The sequence below is a fragment of the Pelophylax lessonae genome (assembly GCF_965119305.1).
Source record: "Pelophylax lessonae genome assembly, chromosome: 11".
In the NCBI taxonomy this organism is placed as follows: Eukaryota; Metazoa; Chordata; class Amphibia; order Anura; family Ranidae; genus Pelophylax; species Pelophylax lessonae.
In genome coordinates this window covers 2,020,824-2,037,062 of record NC_138778.1, presented here as the reverse complement: position 1 = coordinate 2,037,062, position 16,239 = coordinate 2,020,824, and the positions used below count along the sequence as shown (strand labels likewise).

General features: G+C 48.1%; 1 protein-coding gene across 1 annotated transcript in view; it reads left to right on the top strand.

Moving 5' to 3' along the window:
- Window positions 1–16,239, top strand: part of OGFOD3 (2-oxoglutarate and iron dependent oxygenase domain containing 3) — a gene marked incomplete at its 5' end in the record, with an annotated part of 140,384 nt that overhangs the window by 71,178 nt on the left and 52,967 nt on the right. The window lies entirely within an intron of this gene.

The window sequence follows — 16,239 nt, the reverse complement described above, 5'->3', positions numbered from 1 at the left end:
ACGCCTCTCTATATACACTATATTACCAAAAGTATTGGGACACCTCTCTATATACACTATATTACCAAAAGTATTGGGACCCCTCTCTATATACACTATATTACCAAAAGTATTGGGACCCCTCTCTATATACACTATATTACCAAAAGTATTGGGACGCCTCTCTATATACACTATATTACCAAAAGTGTTGGGACACCTCTCTATATACATGATATTACCAAAAGTATTGGGACCCCTCTCTATATACACTATATTACCAAAAGTATTGGGACGCCTCTCTATATACACAATATTACCAAAAGTATTGGGACGCCGGCCTTTACACACACATGACCTTTAATGGCATCCCAGTCTTAGTCCGTAGGGTTCAATATTGAGTTGGCTCCGCCCTTTGCAGCTATAACAGCTTCAACTCTTCTGGGAAGGCCGTCCACAAGGTTTAGGAGTGTTTATGGGAATGTTTCACCATTCTTCCAGAAGAGCATTTGTGAGGTCAACCCAATTCATCCCAAAGGTGTTCTATCTGGTCAGGACTCTGTGCAGGCCAGTCAGATTCTTCCACCCCAAACTCTCTCATCCATGTCTTTATGGACCTTGCTTTGTACACTGGTGTGCAGTTATGTTGGAACAGGAAGGGGCAATCCCCAAACTCCTCCCACAAAGTTGAAATTGTCCAAAATGTCTTGGTATGCTGATGCCTTAAGAGTTCCCTTCACTGGAACTAAGGGGCCAAACCCAACCCCTGAAAAACACCCCCACACCATAATCCCCCCTCCCCCACACCATAATCCCCCCTCCACCCAATGATTTGGACCAGTGCACAAAGCCAATATATATATATATATATAGATATATGGGCATGTGCTAGGGGTATGTATGTGTGGTTGTGTTGAGAAATCTATTTTCTTTTTCTTGTTCAGTTATTTTATTAAAAAAAAAGATCAACAAAGAGCATAACAGACATTATACAAGGGAAGACCATTGTGATGGAGAAGGAATAATTCCAGCACAGAACTAGCTGGACACGGCCTATCTGCTAACATTCCGCATAGCAGAATTCTAGAGCAACATGACTATGGCTTTTCCCCTAACAAATTGGGGGGGGGGGGGTCTGCTTGGACAAACAAGCTCAATCTGAACAGATTTGACATTCAACAGTCCATGAAGAGTGGGAAACCAACCATGGCCAAACGTCTACTGTGTTACCGCCTACTTACATCATTAGAGAATATACTGTACTATCCAAACACAATGTAGGTTACCTGAGGTAAGGGGTAACAAGGACAAGGGGAAGGTAGAAGTGTTAAGAAGGAAAAGAAGGAGAGGAAGAGAAGTTTCCCGAATGTTGAGCTTCCTCTGATGGGGTGTCGAATAGGACACAAAGTTGTGTTTCTTCTACCATGACAGACCAATTCTTCAAAGTCTGGCGGTAGACAGGGTTTTATCTATGGCCGCCATATTTTGTTGAATTTACTAAGGCGGTCTTCATTGAGGGCTTCCATGTTTGCGTGTAGCAGAGTGCAGTTCATTCCGTGTTTAGTTTCAGTGTTGAGAATTGTTTTATTGCTGTTGTAAAGAGTATCCTGGTAAATGTTGTTGTACAGTATGTATACAATGACAATAAAGTATATCATATCTTATCTTACAAGCAATTGATGAACAGGAAGCAGCACAGGCTAGAACTAATGTTATGTGTTCTAGGTAAACGCTCCTGATGCATATAAGTGCAATACATGAACCCACCCCCCCCTACCCACCCCTTCCCCTACCCCTTTCTCCCCCTCTCTCTCTCTTTCTCCCCCTCCCCTCCCTCTCCCCCTTTCCTTCCCTCTCCCCCCTTCCGAATTGTAATAGATCCACTTCAGCCTCAGCGACGTACCAGTACATTGCTGGACTTTGAGTGGTTACACCGGGGGGGGGGAGGGGATGCCTGAAGCTGCACTCATTATCCCATTTGTGACGGAACCGCGACCCACACTGTGTTTGTGTGCTTCCCTTAGTATACGGCTTCCTCCAGTCTGAACATAGATATCAGATATTCTAGCCGCTCCCCCATACAAGACTAGCCGAGAATAGCTTGTATAGATCTGGAACCTTTATTGAACAAATTCACACCGAATATATACCTCATCAGGAGAACATCCCCCTCCTGAACAGATTACCCCACCAGGTCAGGTGCCTGATTACATTATCCTATGCAGATAAAATTGTGTACAGAAATATATTTAATCTGAACAAATTATCTAAGGAACCACCAACACAAACAGTATTCTACTTTCTGACCAGTAACTAATAGATGACAATGATTCAATTAACCTGAGCCAAATAACTAGCAGACTGCCATCATCGAGCTCCTGAAGTACAATAAACATTATTATAAGTGTAAACACAGAACCCACAGTAGATAACAGGTGAGTAAATCAGCATATTTAACGATATGTGGAAGACAGGTGGTTGAGCTGATGATATTACCATCTTCTATGAGTCTGACTGTGTAAAGCAGTCTCTTATTGGCAATAGGCAGCTAGGCCTTATCATGAATCCTAGGTCTAGAGTCCCAGAGTCTTCATATATTTCATGAGGGATATTGTGGATAAATATTACTGTCCCATTTGAAGTAATCTAAACCACATTCTCAGTGTCCATTAAGTAATTGTCCATCATTTCCTTGGTCACCCTGTGTCCCTAATAGACATAGGGGGACTTACACATAAGAGGGGCCCGGGGGGCCGATACAGGGATTTCCCAACCTCTCTAAGGTAAGCTGGGTTCCACGGGCCCCCCAACCAAAGTGATTCCCATCACACCGTTATTGTTTTTTTTTTTTTATTTTTTTTTTTTTAGCCAACGGTCGGCTTTCTTGTAAAAGCAATCCTAGTGGCTAATAGACCCCAGATCTCTCAAAAAAGAGTACCTGTCATTGCCTTTTACTATCACAGGGGATATTTATATTGCCTGTGATAACAATAAATAAGTAATCAAAATAAAGAAACATGTAAAACGAGAGTAAAAATTAAAAAATATAAAATAAATGAATGGAAATTTTTTTTTTAAAGTGCGCCCGTCCCCCTGGGGTCAGGCGCAAAGGCAAACGCATGCACGCAAACAAGGAGCGCCCCACACGTGGGGTGTCACCAGGAATGTCATATCCTGGGCAGTAATTCTACCGCCAGACCTCCTGTGTAAATCTAAATGAAAAATGTTCATGCTGTCATTTGCATTGCTTCACAGTTCCAGCGAGATCTACAGTTCTCTGGAAAGCAGAGGAATCAATCAATCCTGGAGCAGGTGAAAGACTGAACAGACCTAACTAATCACATGCAGCTGCACTGATTACAGTGAGCTAAAACTAAATCTGCCTAAACCAGAAATTGCAGCCACACTGATAACAGTGAGACCAGATAAATTTACTGAACAACAAAAATCCAACTCCCCCGAACTTCACCAACCTATAACTGGCCTTAACTGCACGGAGCAAATGGAAGGGCGACGCATTTCAACCAACAACAAAGACAAATTCCCAGCTCAACTTACCAACCAGACTGCAAAAAACGGAATTGTCCTAACAGTTCACATTAACCGACCGCCCACCGTAGTATTACTGCAGCAGGGCGGCTCGGCTGCGCGAAACCACGTAGTACTACGAGATTTTGTGCATGAGGTCTCCACGGCGCGCACACGCCGCCGGAGCCGCGCTCCCGCCATGTTTAGACACAGCGGGAGGCAGGCCGCGGGAGGAGCGGCGGCGATTGCCGCCGGCCTCCCGCGATCGTTAGTTAAACTGACAAAAGACCCGCCTGCTTATGTAAACAAAGCAGGCGGATCTTCTGTCAGACAGGCAGAGAGAGATCAAGAGTTACAGTATCTCACAAAAGTAAGTACACCCTCACATTTTTGTAAATATTTTATTCTATCTTTTCATGTGACAACACTGAAGAAATGAGACTTTTCTACAATGTAAAGTAGTGAGTGTACAGCTTGTATAACAGTGTAAATTTACTGTCCCCTCAAAATAACTCAACACACAGCCATTAATGTCTAAACCGCTGGCAACAAAAGTCAGTACACCCCTAAGTGACAACACACAGCCATTAATGTCTAAACCACTGGCAACAAAAGTGAGTACACCCCTAAGTGACAATCTCCAAATTAGGCCCAAAGTGTCAATATTTTGTGTGGCCACCATTATTTTCCAGCACTGCCTTAACCCTCTTGGGCATGGAGTTCACCAGAGCTTCACAGGTTGTCACTGGAGTCCTCTTCCCCTCCTCCATGATGACATCACAGAGCTGGTGGATGTTAGAGACCTTCCCCTCCTCCACCTTCCATTTGAGGATCCCCCACAGATGCTCAATATGGTTTAGGTCTGGAGACATGCTTGGCCAGTCCATCACCTTTACCCTCAGCTTCTTTAGCAAGGCAGTGGTCATCTTGGAGGTGTTTGGGGTCGTTATGTTGGAATACTGCCCTGCCCCCCAGTCCCGTATAAAATGTATTTATATACATTTTTAGATTTTGGACTTGGTCTCCTGTTTGTCATATCATCCCATGTACGTTATTTTGGGACTTCGGCCATGCTTTGTGAGGTGTCGTCCTCGAGTCTTCTACACACAGCTGGTATTTCTTTTATCTCTTGTATGATTACACATTCCTGTGTGTTTGATTGGCTAAATGTAAGTAATGTTTGCTGGGGTGATATATGGGGTGTGTTCAACATGTTATATTATCCTGAATGTTTGTATAGTTATTTTCTTTTATATTTGTTTTAGAGATAATTCAATAAGTGGACATTTCTACCCCCAGAAGAAGACTTTATGTTGAAACGCGTTGGGGTCTCTTTGTTCACATATCTCAATTACATTGCGTAATCTGGGGTCCACCCCATGCATTTATATCCAGCCTTGTGTCTGTATTGGTTTTAGCATGTATTCACCTTCATTGTTCATTAGGTGCCTTTAAAGCAGAGTTCTGGCCTCGGGGGTGAATTTTAGATAAAAACCCCCAGGACAGTCAGGGTTAGTACATTCCACAGTGGATAGCCTCTGAACTGTCCCCGGGTTCACTTACTTTTTAGAAGAAATACTTACCTTTAAAATTTCTTCTCCAACGCTGCCATCTCAGGTGTGGGCAGCTGAAGCCAGCGCGATCCTCTTCTGTGTCCTCTTTGGTGACGTCGGAGTCCCACAATGCCCTGCACCGGCCCCGCTCGTCACTTCCGGTGCAGGCACGGCATTCCTCCACAGCTTCTGGGCATGCCCAGAAGCTGTGTAACAGGGAATGCCGCGTCTGCACCGGAAGTGACGAGCGGGGCCGGTGCAGGCGCATTGATTCCTGGGAGCGATGACGTTCAGCTCCCAGGAGTCATCGCAAGCCAGAAGTGACGGCGCGGGGCGCGGCCGCAGAGGGAGGAAGTGGAAGGAAGGGGAGTATATTTTCTTCAAAAACAAGGTAAGTAAACAAATAAAAATTTGGGAGCATCCATTTCTTTTTCAGGTGACCCTCAGCAAGCAGATGGCCCAAAATCAATTTTTTTTTTAAATTTTGAGGCCGGAACTCCGCTTTAAGGCTTTTTGTACAAATAACATTTATAATTTTTTATACATTTGTTATTATTTTTATATTATTTTCCAGTTTTTTTAGTATTTTCCTTTTTCCTCTGCACATATTAGGTATCGCATAGTCCTGTTTTCCCTTTTTTGATCCCTTTGTGAATTTTCCAGTACTTCTTTAGGGATACATAACCCCCCCCCCCCCCTCGTTTTTCCTTTTCTCTTGATTTTGGGACTTAGCTGATTTGTAGTGTAGGGAGAACAACAAGCAAGATAACACCGGACTACATGGACTATTTAATTATTATACTTGGAATTAATTAGATCTAGAACTAATTGGACTTAATACTTTTATACAAGAACGGGTTTTTCCGATAGTAAGGGGGGGGGGGGTCCTCTTTACCAAAATGTGAGTTCCAGGCGATGGAGAAATTCTTTCTATTGGATGTGGATTGCTGGAGATGAAATAACTTGGTCAGCAGAGATCTCAGCAGAGGGTGGAAATCCTGCTGGACTCGCGGTTTCTGCCCTGTTTCTGCAATCCTTGTTCCGTCAACCTCCCGGCCGCCTCATTTTTCTTTGGGTTGGGGTTGGAGAGGGGGGGGAAGGGAATTAATTGGAATTTCTCTACAGGGGTCCTCCTGGGATATAGAAGGTAATAGAGGACAGAGATGACTTCCTTGCCCTGCTCCATGTGCCATAGTAGCCTGCATAGACAACGCCAGCCTGGTAATCTCTATTGTCACTGCAGCGTGTAGATTGTACCCGGAGGACCCCCACACACAGCAAGGTTAAACTATTGGCTGATGCTGGTTAGGATGGTGTAGAGGTGGTGGAGAGACAGGATGATGCTTGACCCGTAGTAATCTATTCCTAGCTGCCTGGTGCCGAGTATTGTACCGTATTAGGAAAAGAAAGATTACCTGAAGAGGATTGTCAGAGGAAGGCTCTTAGGCACCGCATCCCTTCAATAGAAAAAGAACACAAAAAAGAGAAGCTGCTCCCTCAGAAGCTCAGATTTTTAAAATGCCAATAACTAAGAACTCACAAAAAAAAAAAATATATATAAAAATCAATATATTTTATTTGATTGGTTAAAAAATCTTTTTAGAGATAGAACACATATGTTAAAGCGGAGTTCCACCCAAAAGTGGAACTTCCGCTTTAGGTGTTCCTACCCCCCTGACATGCCACATTTGGCATGTCATTTTTTTGGGGGGGGAGCGGGTACCTAGTTTTGACAGGTACCCGCTCCCACTTCCGCTCGGAGCGCCGCGGCGCCCTGAGCGGAAGTTCTCCTCTCCCCCTCCCTCCCTGCAATCTTCTGGGACAGGTCAGAGGTCCCAGAAGATTGCCGGCCAATCACGGCGCGCAGCGCGACTCGCGCATGCGCAGTGGGTACCCGGCTGTGAAGCCGCAAACTGTAACAGCCGAGTGCCCACAGCAATGATGCCGGCGCTGAGGGAGAGGATCGAGGCTTCGGGCGGCCGCATCGCTGGACCGTTGGACAGGTGAGTAAATGGCTGGAACTCCGCTTTAAAATCACTCCAGTTTGACATTTTGGAGAAAGTTTGGTATAATCTAACAGTTTGGTGATGCTTCTAAGCGGATAATCCTGACATGTTTCGCCCATAACTTCGGCTTCCTCAGGCGATGTTTCTATCACTCCACTGTGGTTTGACTAAATATTCATCCAGATTCCAACTTGTTTTATGGAATATGTTAATTCCCATTAAAAAGGGGGCTCAAATGAAAACATGGCAGTTGGTTTCAAAAGCAGAACACTCATATATGCTGATTGTTTTCCCTGCTACCGATGGCTCCGGTAAGCAGGGAAAATGACCAGGAAGCGGTGGGAGGGGGGTTTGTACCTCTCCCACTGCCCATAAAAGTGATCCCATGGCGAATCGGTTTGCGGTAATGGTGCTGGGGGGCGAGTGAGGATCACGGGTCTCTATGGTCCGGGTACTCCGCGCCAAATTAAAAAAATGACAGCATTCAAAACGGCCAAACTTGGTGTTTTGAATGCTTTTAAGTGCAGAGGAGGGATATGGGGGTCTTTTAGACCCCCAGATCCCTCCACAACAGTACGTCTCAAAAAAATATAATTTTAATGTATGAAAATATCGGCCGATACTGATATGCGATGACCAAAATATCGGTATCGGGAATAAAAAAACTATATCGGTCGATCACTAATTTTTAGCACTGATTACTGTAGTAATGTCACTGATCCCCCCAAATGTGCCTAAAATGTCAGTTAGGGGTCCGATCTGTCCGCCGCAATGTCGCAGTCCCGCTAAAAATCGCAGATCATCGCCATTACTAGTAAAAAAAATAATTAAATAAAAATTACATAAATCTTTCCCCTAGATTGTAGGCGCGATAACTTTTGCGCAAACCAATCAAAATACGCTTATTGCAAGTTTTTTTTTTTTACCAATAATATGTAGCAGAATACAAATTGACCTAAAATGATGAAACATTTTAATTTTAAATTTTTTTTGGGAATGTTATATAGCAAAAAGTAAAAAAAATTGGGTTTTTTTCAGAATTGTCGCTATTTATTTGTTTATAGCACAAAAAATAAAAATCGCTCAGGTGATCAAATACCACGAAAAGAAAGTTCTATTTGTAAGAAAAAAAGGACATCAATTTTATTTGGGTACAGTGTCGCACGACAGCGCAATTGTCAGTTAAAGTAACGCAGTGCCGAATTGCAAAAAATGGGCCTGGTCATTAAGGTGTGGAAATCCTTCCGGTCCAGAAGTGGTTAAATGTAACCATATTGCTACACTTAGAGGCGCCTCTCTTCGTTTAAACTCCGTGGTGACGGGACGCTATATATATCAATATATATATATATATATATATATATATCTTGTATATCAAGACATCGCTTGTTTATTCAAGTCAACATTTATAAAATAAATTTTGCTTGTCTTGCAGACTGCTCTCCATCCAAGGTTTACCTGTAAATGTTTATCAGTTAGCGCGGCACTTTTACATTTTGAATAGTTATTTGTTTTAGGACAGGTGTGACTGTAATGCAGAGTGTCAGGTGTGACTGTAATGCAGAGTGTCAGGTGTGACTGTAATGCAGAGTGTCAGGTGTGACTGTAATGCAGCGCGTCAGATGTGACTGTAATGCAGCGCGTCAGGTGTGACTGTAATGCAGCGCGTCAGGTGTGACTGTAATGCAGAGTGTCAGGTGTGACTGTAATGCAGAGTGTCAGGTGTGACTGTAATGCAGAGTGTCAGGTGTGACTGTAATGCAGCGCGTCAGGTGTGACTGTAATGCAGAGTGTCAGGTGTGACTGTAATGCAGCGCGTCAGGTGTGACTGTAATGCAGAGTGTCAGGTGTGACTGTAATGCAGCGCGTCAGGTGTGACTGTAATGCAGTGTCAGGTGTGACTGTAATGCAGAGCGTCAGGTGTGACTGTAATGCAGAGTGTCAGGTGTGACTGTAATGCAGAGTGTCAGGTGTGACTGTAATGCAGCGCGTCAGGTGTGACTGTAATGCAGCGCGTCAGGTGTGACTGTAATGCAGCGCGTCAGGTGTGACTGTAATGCAGAGTGTCAGGTGTGACTGTAATGCAGAGTGTCAGGTGTGACTGTAATGCAGAGTGTCAGGTGTGACTGTAATGCAGCGCGTCAGGTGTGACTGTAATGCAGAGTGTCAGGTGTGACTGTAATGCAGCGCGTCAGGTGTGACTGTAATGCAGAGTGTCAGGTGTGACTGTAATGCAGCGCGTCAGGTGTGACTGTAATGCAGAGTGTCAGGTGTGACTGTAATGCAGCGCGTCAGGTGTGACTGTAATGCAGTGTCAGGTGTGACTGTAATGCATTGCGTCAGGTGTGACTGTAATGCAGTGTCAGGTGTGACTGTAATGCAGAGTGTCAGGTGTGACTGTAATGCAGAGTGTCAGGTGTGACTGTAATGCAGAGTGTCAGGTGTGACTGTAATGCAGTGTCAGGTGTGACTGTAATGCAGAGTGTCAGGTGTGACTGTAATGCAGTGTCAGGTGTGACTGTAATGCAGAGTGTCAGGTGTGACTGTAATGCAGAGTGTCAGGTGCGACTGTAATGCAGCGCGTCAGGTGTGACTGTAATGCAGAGTGTCAGGTGTGACTGTAATGCAGAGTGTCAGGTGTGACTGTAATGCAGAGTGTCAGGTGTGACTGTAATGCAGTGTCAGGTGTGACTGTAATGCAGCGCGTCAGGTGTGACTGTAATGCAGAGTGTCAGGTGTGACTGTAATGCAGCGCGTCAGGTGTGACTGTAATGCAGAGTGTCAGGTGTGACTGTAATGCAGTGTCAGGTGTGACTGTAATGCATTGCGTCAGGTGTGACTGTAATGCAGTGTCAGGTGTGACTGTAATGCAGAGTGTCAGGTGTGACTGTAATGCAGAGTGTCAGGTGTGAGGATTTCCCTGCCAGGCCGGGTGATGTAAGCCGGAGCACACAGGGGATTCGCTGTAAGACGCAGGATGTGCGCTCCTGAATGTTCGCAGCAGTGGCGTCGGCAGGGGGGGGCTGACAGGGGCTATAGCCCCGAGTGTCCCTTTGAAAAGCCCCGAGTCTCCTCTTCAAGTTAGAAAACTGTTAGCCCCGAGCCTCCTCCACCCCCTCACCTGGCTGGCTGACTGCCGCTGTGTACTCCTTCGCTGCCTTCGGTCGTTCTTCCTTCCTTTTCGCCTGCAAGCCGTGGAGCCGCTGACACACTGGTTGCTAGCCTGCCGCTTAGCATCTAGCAACCAGTGACGTCAGTACAGGAGCGTCAGGTCAGGTCACGTGACAGCAGCAGCAGAGCGCGCGGCGGCCCCGAGAATTCCGCCTCCGCGCCATGAACTGACTCCACCCACCGGCCACCTCCCTCTTCTGGCACTGGTGCCGTTTCCAGTCAGAGAGGAAGAAGAGAGGACATGTGGTGACCACCAGCCAGGACCAGGTAGGCGGCAGGGCGGGCAGGCGAAAGCTTGCCAGAAGCCGGCGATCGTTGGGGAAGAGAAGAGGATTGTTTTGTGAGGGACCAGGTGATGGCTTAGCGTAGAAATTATAGTAGGAGACCCAGTAACATCCATGTGCATTAATTTACCACTGTTGGAACTTGGCAGGACTTTCTTTAATGGCTGGTGTGTGTGTCACTGGGACAGGAAGATGGGAGAAATCTCTGTAAAGGACGCACAGGGAGCAAAGAAAGCTTGCCAAAGGTTCTATGCTTCTTTACTTGAGTAGAAAAAAAAATGTTACTAGTAGTACTTAACAGCTGAGCTCATACAGAACTGGGCCTGGTTGAAATATATATATTGAATATTTCAACCAGGCCCAGTTCTGTATGAGCTTAGCTGTTAAGTACTACTAGTAACATTTTTTTTCTACTCAAGTAAAGAAGCATAGAACCTTTGGCAAGCTTTCTTTGCTCCCCGTGCGTCCTTTACAGAGATTTCTCCCATCTTCCTGTCCCAGTGACACACACACCAGCCATTAAAGAAAGTCCTGCCAAGTTCCAACCAAAATACTGTCAGCAATACAAACCTAAAATTAAAAGAAAATGTTTGGCTGCTGAAATTCCACAGTGCCGGTTCACACTTGTGCGACGCGGGAAGGCTGCGAATATGCAGTGTGTTCCCGCATCGCATTCGCACATCTGGCAGTTCACACTGCCATATGCGATATGCAGGGGGTGTCAATTAAAAGTTAACGACACCCCCAGTTGCGATCGCATATCGCAGTGCGTTCTGGAAGTTCGCACAGAATCGGATCGCACAAGTGTGAACCACTGTGCGATCCGATTCTGAGGCGGCTCAAAAAATGCCTCATGTGCGTGTTTGCTGCGGATGCGCTGCGAATTCAGCCATACAAAGTGTATGGCTAAACTCGCATCCGCACAGGAGATCGCATGTAATGAAGGAGCAGTGCGCTCCGAATTACATGCGATGAGCGCATCCGCAGAAGTGTGAACCGGCACTTAATATTGCCTATATATATATATATTATTTATATTTTCCATCTCCTGTCTGTACCCTATCTTCTACTTGACTACAAATACAGTCTGGCAGCGCACAGGCCTCTCTTTTCTGCTTTTATACTTGCATGTTAGGCCCCTTTCACACGGTCCGAATTCCGTTGTGGACCGTGCTCTGCTCAGCGGGGATCGATCCGCCGATCCCCGCTGAGCCGGCGGATGACAGCTCCGTCTCGGCACTGTGTGCGGAGAGGGAGGTGTCAGAGCCCCGCTGCTCTCTATGGGGAATCGGATGACAGCGGACCACTCTCATCCGATCCCCAGGACGGATGGAAAATAGGGTTTCCATCCGTCTGGATTTCACGGACAGGATCGGATGCGGATGGCAGCTGGTGTCAGCGGACATGTCACCGCTGACATCCGCTGCTCCATAGGGCTGAATGGGGCATCCGATCAGATCCACCTAAAAAACTGACAGCAACACCCACCAGCACTACCCACCAGCAGTAATCACCAGCAGTACCCGCCAGCACTACCTGCCAGCAGTAACCCCCAGCACTACCCACCAGCGGTAATCACCAGCAGTAACCGCCAGCACTACCCACCAGCTTTAGCCATCAGCGGTAACCACCAGCATTACCTGCTAGCATTACCCGCCAGCACTAACTACCAGCACTACCCACCAGCATTACTCACCAGCAGTACCCGAAAGCATTACCCACCAGCAGTAACCACCAGCAGTAACTACCAGCACTACCCACCAGCATTACTCACCAGTAGTACCCGAAAGCTTTACCCACCAGCTTTACCCACCAGCAGTAACCACCAGCACTACCTGCCAGCAGTAACCGCCAGCACTATCCACCAGCGGTAACCGCCAGCATTACCCGCCAGCACTAACTGCCAGCACTACCCACCAGCATTACTCACCAGCAGTACCCGAAAGCATTACCCACCAGCAGTAACCACCAGCAGTAACCACCAGCAGTAACTGCCAGCACTACCTGCCAGCAGTAACCCCCAGCACTACCCACCAGCGGTAACCACCAGCAGTACCCGCCAGCACTCCATGTCTGACCCTCTCTTCTCCTCCTCTCTCCTCTTCTCCTCTCCATATCTGACCATCTCCTCTCTTCTCCTCTCCATGTCTGACCCTCTCCTCTCTTCTTCTCTCCATGTCTGACCCTCTCCTCTCTTCTCCTCTCCTCCATGTCTGACCCTCTCCTCTATTTCTGACCCTCTCCTCTCCATGTCTGACCCTCTCCTCTCCATGTCTGACCCTCTCCTCTCCAATTCTGACCCTCTCCATGTCTGACCCTCTCCTCTCTTCTCCTCTCCTCTCCATGTCTGACCCTCTCCTCTCTTCTCTTCTCCTCTCCATGTCTGACCCTCTCCTCTCTTCTCTTCTCCTCTCCATGTCTGACCCTCTCCTCCATGTCTGACCCTCTCCTCTCCATGTCTGACCCTCTTTCTCCTCCTCTCCTCTCCATGTCTGACCCTCTCCTCTCCATGGCTGACCCTCTCCTCTCTTCTCCTCTCCTCTTCATGTCTGACCCTCTCCTCTTCATGTCTGACCCTCTCCTCTTCATGTCTGACCCTCTCCTCTTCATGTCTGACCCTCTCCTCTCCATGTCTGACCCTCTCCTCTCCATGTCTGACCCTCTCCTCTCCATGTCTGACCCTCTCCTCTCCATGTCTGACCCTCTCCTCTCATCTCCATGTCTGACCTTTTCCTCTCATCTCCATGTCTGACCCTTTCCCCTCATGTCTGACCCTCTCCTCTCTTCTCCTCTCCATGTCTGACCCTCTCCTCTCTTCTCCTCTCCATGTCTGACCCTCTCTTCTCCTCTCTTTTTTCCTCTCCATGTCTGACCCTCTCTTCTCCTCTCCATGTCTGACCCTCTCTTCTCCTCTCCATGTCTGACCCTCTCTTCTCCTCTCCATGTCTGACCCTCTCATCTCCTCTCCATGTCTGACCCTCTCCTCTCCATGTCTGATCCTCTCCTCTCTTCTCCTCTCCTCTCCATGTCTGACCCTCGCCTCTCCATGTCTGAGCCTCTCCTCTCTTCTCCTCTCCATGTCTGACCCTCTCCTCCTCTCCTCTCCATGTCTGACCCTCTCCTCTCTTCTCCTCTCCTCCATGTCTGACCCTCTCCTCTCCATGTCTGACCCTCTCCTCTCCATGTCTGACCCTCTCCTCTCCAATTCTGACCCTCTCCATGTCTGACCCTCTCCTCTCCATGTCTGACCCTCTCCTCTCCATGTCTGACCCTCTCCTCTCCAATTCTGACCCTCTCCATGTCTGACCCTCTCCTCTCCTTGTCTGACCCTCTCCTCTCCTTGTCTGACCCTCTTTTCTCCATGTCTGACCCTCTCCTCTCTTCTCCTCTCCTCCATGTCTGACCCTCTCCCCTCCATGTCTGACCCTCTCCCCTCCATGTCTGACCCTCTCCTCTCCATGTCTGACCCTCTCCTCTCCATGTCTGACCCTCTCCTCTCCATGTCTGACCCTCTCCTCTCCTTGTCTGACCCTCTCCTCTCCTTGTCTGACCCTCTCCTCTCCTTGTCTGACCCTCTCCTCTCCATGTCTGACCCTCTCCTCTCTTCTCCATGTCTGACCCTCTCCTCTCTTCTCCATGTCTGACCCTCTTCCTCTCCATGTCTGACCCTCTCCTCTCTTCTCCTCTCCATGTCTGATCCTCTCCTCTCCATGTCTGATCCTCTCCTCTCCATGTCTGGACCCTCTCCTCTCCATGTCTGACCCCTCTCCTCTCCATGTCTGACCCTCTCCTCTCCATGTCTGACCCTCTCCTCTCCATGTCTGACCCTCTCCTCTACATGTCTGACCCTCTCCTCTCCTCTCCATGTCTGATCCTCTCCTCTCCTCTCCATGTCTGACCCTCTCCTCTCCATGTCTGACCCTCTCCTCTCCATGTCTGACCCTCTCCTCTCCTCTCCTCTCCATGTCTGACCCTCTCCTCTCCATGTCTGACCCTCTCATCTCCTCTCCATGTCTGACTCTCTCCTCTCCTCTCTTCTCCTCTCCATGTCTGACCCTCTCTTCTCCGCTCCATGTCTGACCTCCTCTCCTCTCTTCTCCTCTCCATGTCTGACCCTCTCTTCTCCTCTCCATGTCTGACCCTCTCTTCTCTTCTCTTCTCTTCTCTTCTCCTCTCCTCCATGTCTGACCCTCTCTTCTCCTCTCCATGTCTGACCCTCTCCTCTTCTCTTCTCTTCTCTTCTCTTCTCTTCTCTTCTCTTCTCTTCTCTTTCTCTTCTCTTCTCTTCTCTTCTCTTCTCTTCTCTTCTCTTCTCTTCTCTTCTCTTCTCTTCTCTTCTCTTTCTCTTCTCCTCTCCTCTCCATGTCTGACCCTCTCCTCCATGTTTGACCCTCTCCTCTTCATGTCTGACCCTCTCCTCTTCATGTCTGACCCTCTCCTCTTCATGTCTGACCCTCTCCTCTCTTCTCCTCTCCTCCATGTCTGACCCTCTCCTCTCCATGTCTGACCCTCTCCTCTCCATGTCTGACCCTCTCCTCTCCATGTCTGACCCTCTTCCTCTCCATGTCTGACCCTCTCCTCTCTAATTCTGACCCTCTCCATGTCTGACCCTCTCCTCTCCATGTCTGACCCTCTCCTCTCCATGTCTGACCCTCTCCTCTCCATGTCTGACCCTCTCCTCTCCTTGTCTGACCCTCCTCTTCTCCTTGTCTGACCCTCTCCTCTCCATGTCTGACCCTCTCCTCTCTTCTCCTCTCCTCCATGTCTGACCCTCTCCTCTCCATGTCTGACCTTCTCCTCTCCATGTCTGACCTTCTCCTCTCCATGTCTGACCCTCTCCTCTCTCCATGTCTGACCCTCTCCTCTCCATGTCTGACCCTCCTCTCTCCATGTCTGACCCTCTCCTCTCCATGTCTGACCCTCTCCTCTCCTTGTCTGACCCTCTCCTCTCCATGTCTGACCCTCTCCTCTCATCTCTCTCTCCATGTCTGACCCTCTCTCTTCTCATGTCTGACCCTCTCCTCTCTTCTCCATGTCTGACCCTCTCCTCTCTTCTCCATGTCTGACCTCTCCTCTCCTCTCCATGTCTGACCCTCTCTCCCATGTCTGACCCTCTCCTCTCTTCTCTCTCCATGTCTGACCCTCTCCTCTCCATGTCTTCTCTCCATGTCTGACCCTCTCCTCTCCATGTCTGACCCTTCTCCATGTCTGATCCCTCTCCTCTCCATGTCTGATCCTCTTCTCCTCTCCATGTCTGACCCTCTCCTTCTCCATGTCTGATCCTCTCCTCTCCTCTCCTCTCCATGTCTGACTCCTCTCTTCTCCTCTCCATGTCTGACCCTCTCTCTCCACTCCATGTCTGACCCTCTCTCTCCTCTCCTCTCCATGTCTGACCCTTCTCCTCTCCATGTCTGACCCTCTCTTCTCTGTCTGCTCCTCTCTCTCCATGTCTGACCCTCTCTCCTCTCCTCTCCATGTCTGACCCTCTCTCTCTCTTCTCCTCTCCTCCATGTCTGACCCTTTCCTCTCCATGTCTGACCCTCTCCTCTCCATGTCTGACCCTCTCCTCTCCATGTCTGACCCTCTCCCTCTCCTTGTCTGACCCTTCTCTTCTCCATGTCTGACCCTCTCCTCTCTTCTCCTCTCCTCCATGTCTGACCCTCTCCTCTCCATGTATGACCCTTCTCCTCTCCATGTCTGACCCTCTCCCTCTCCATG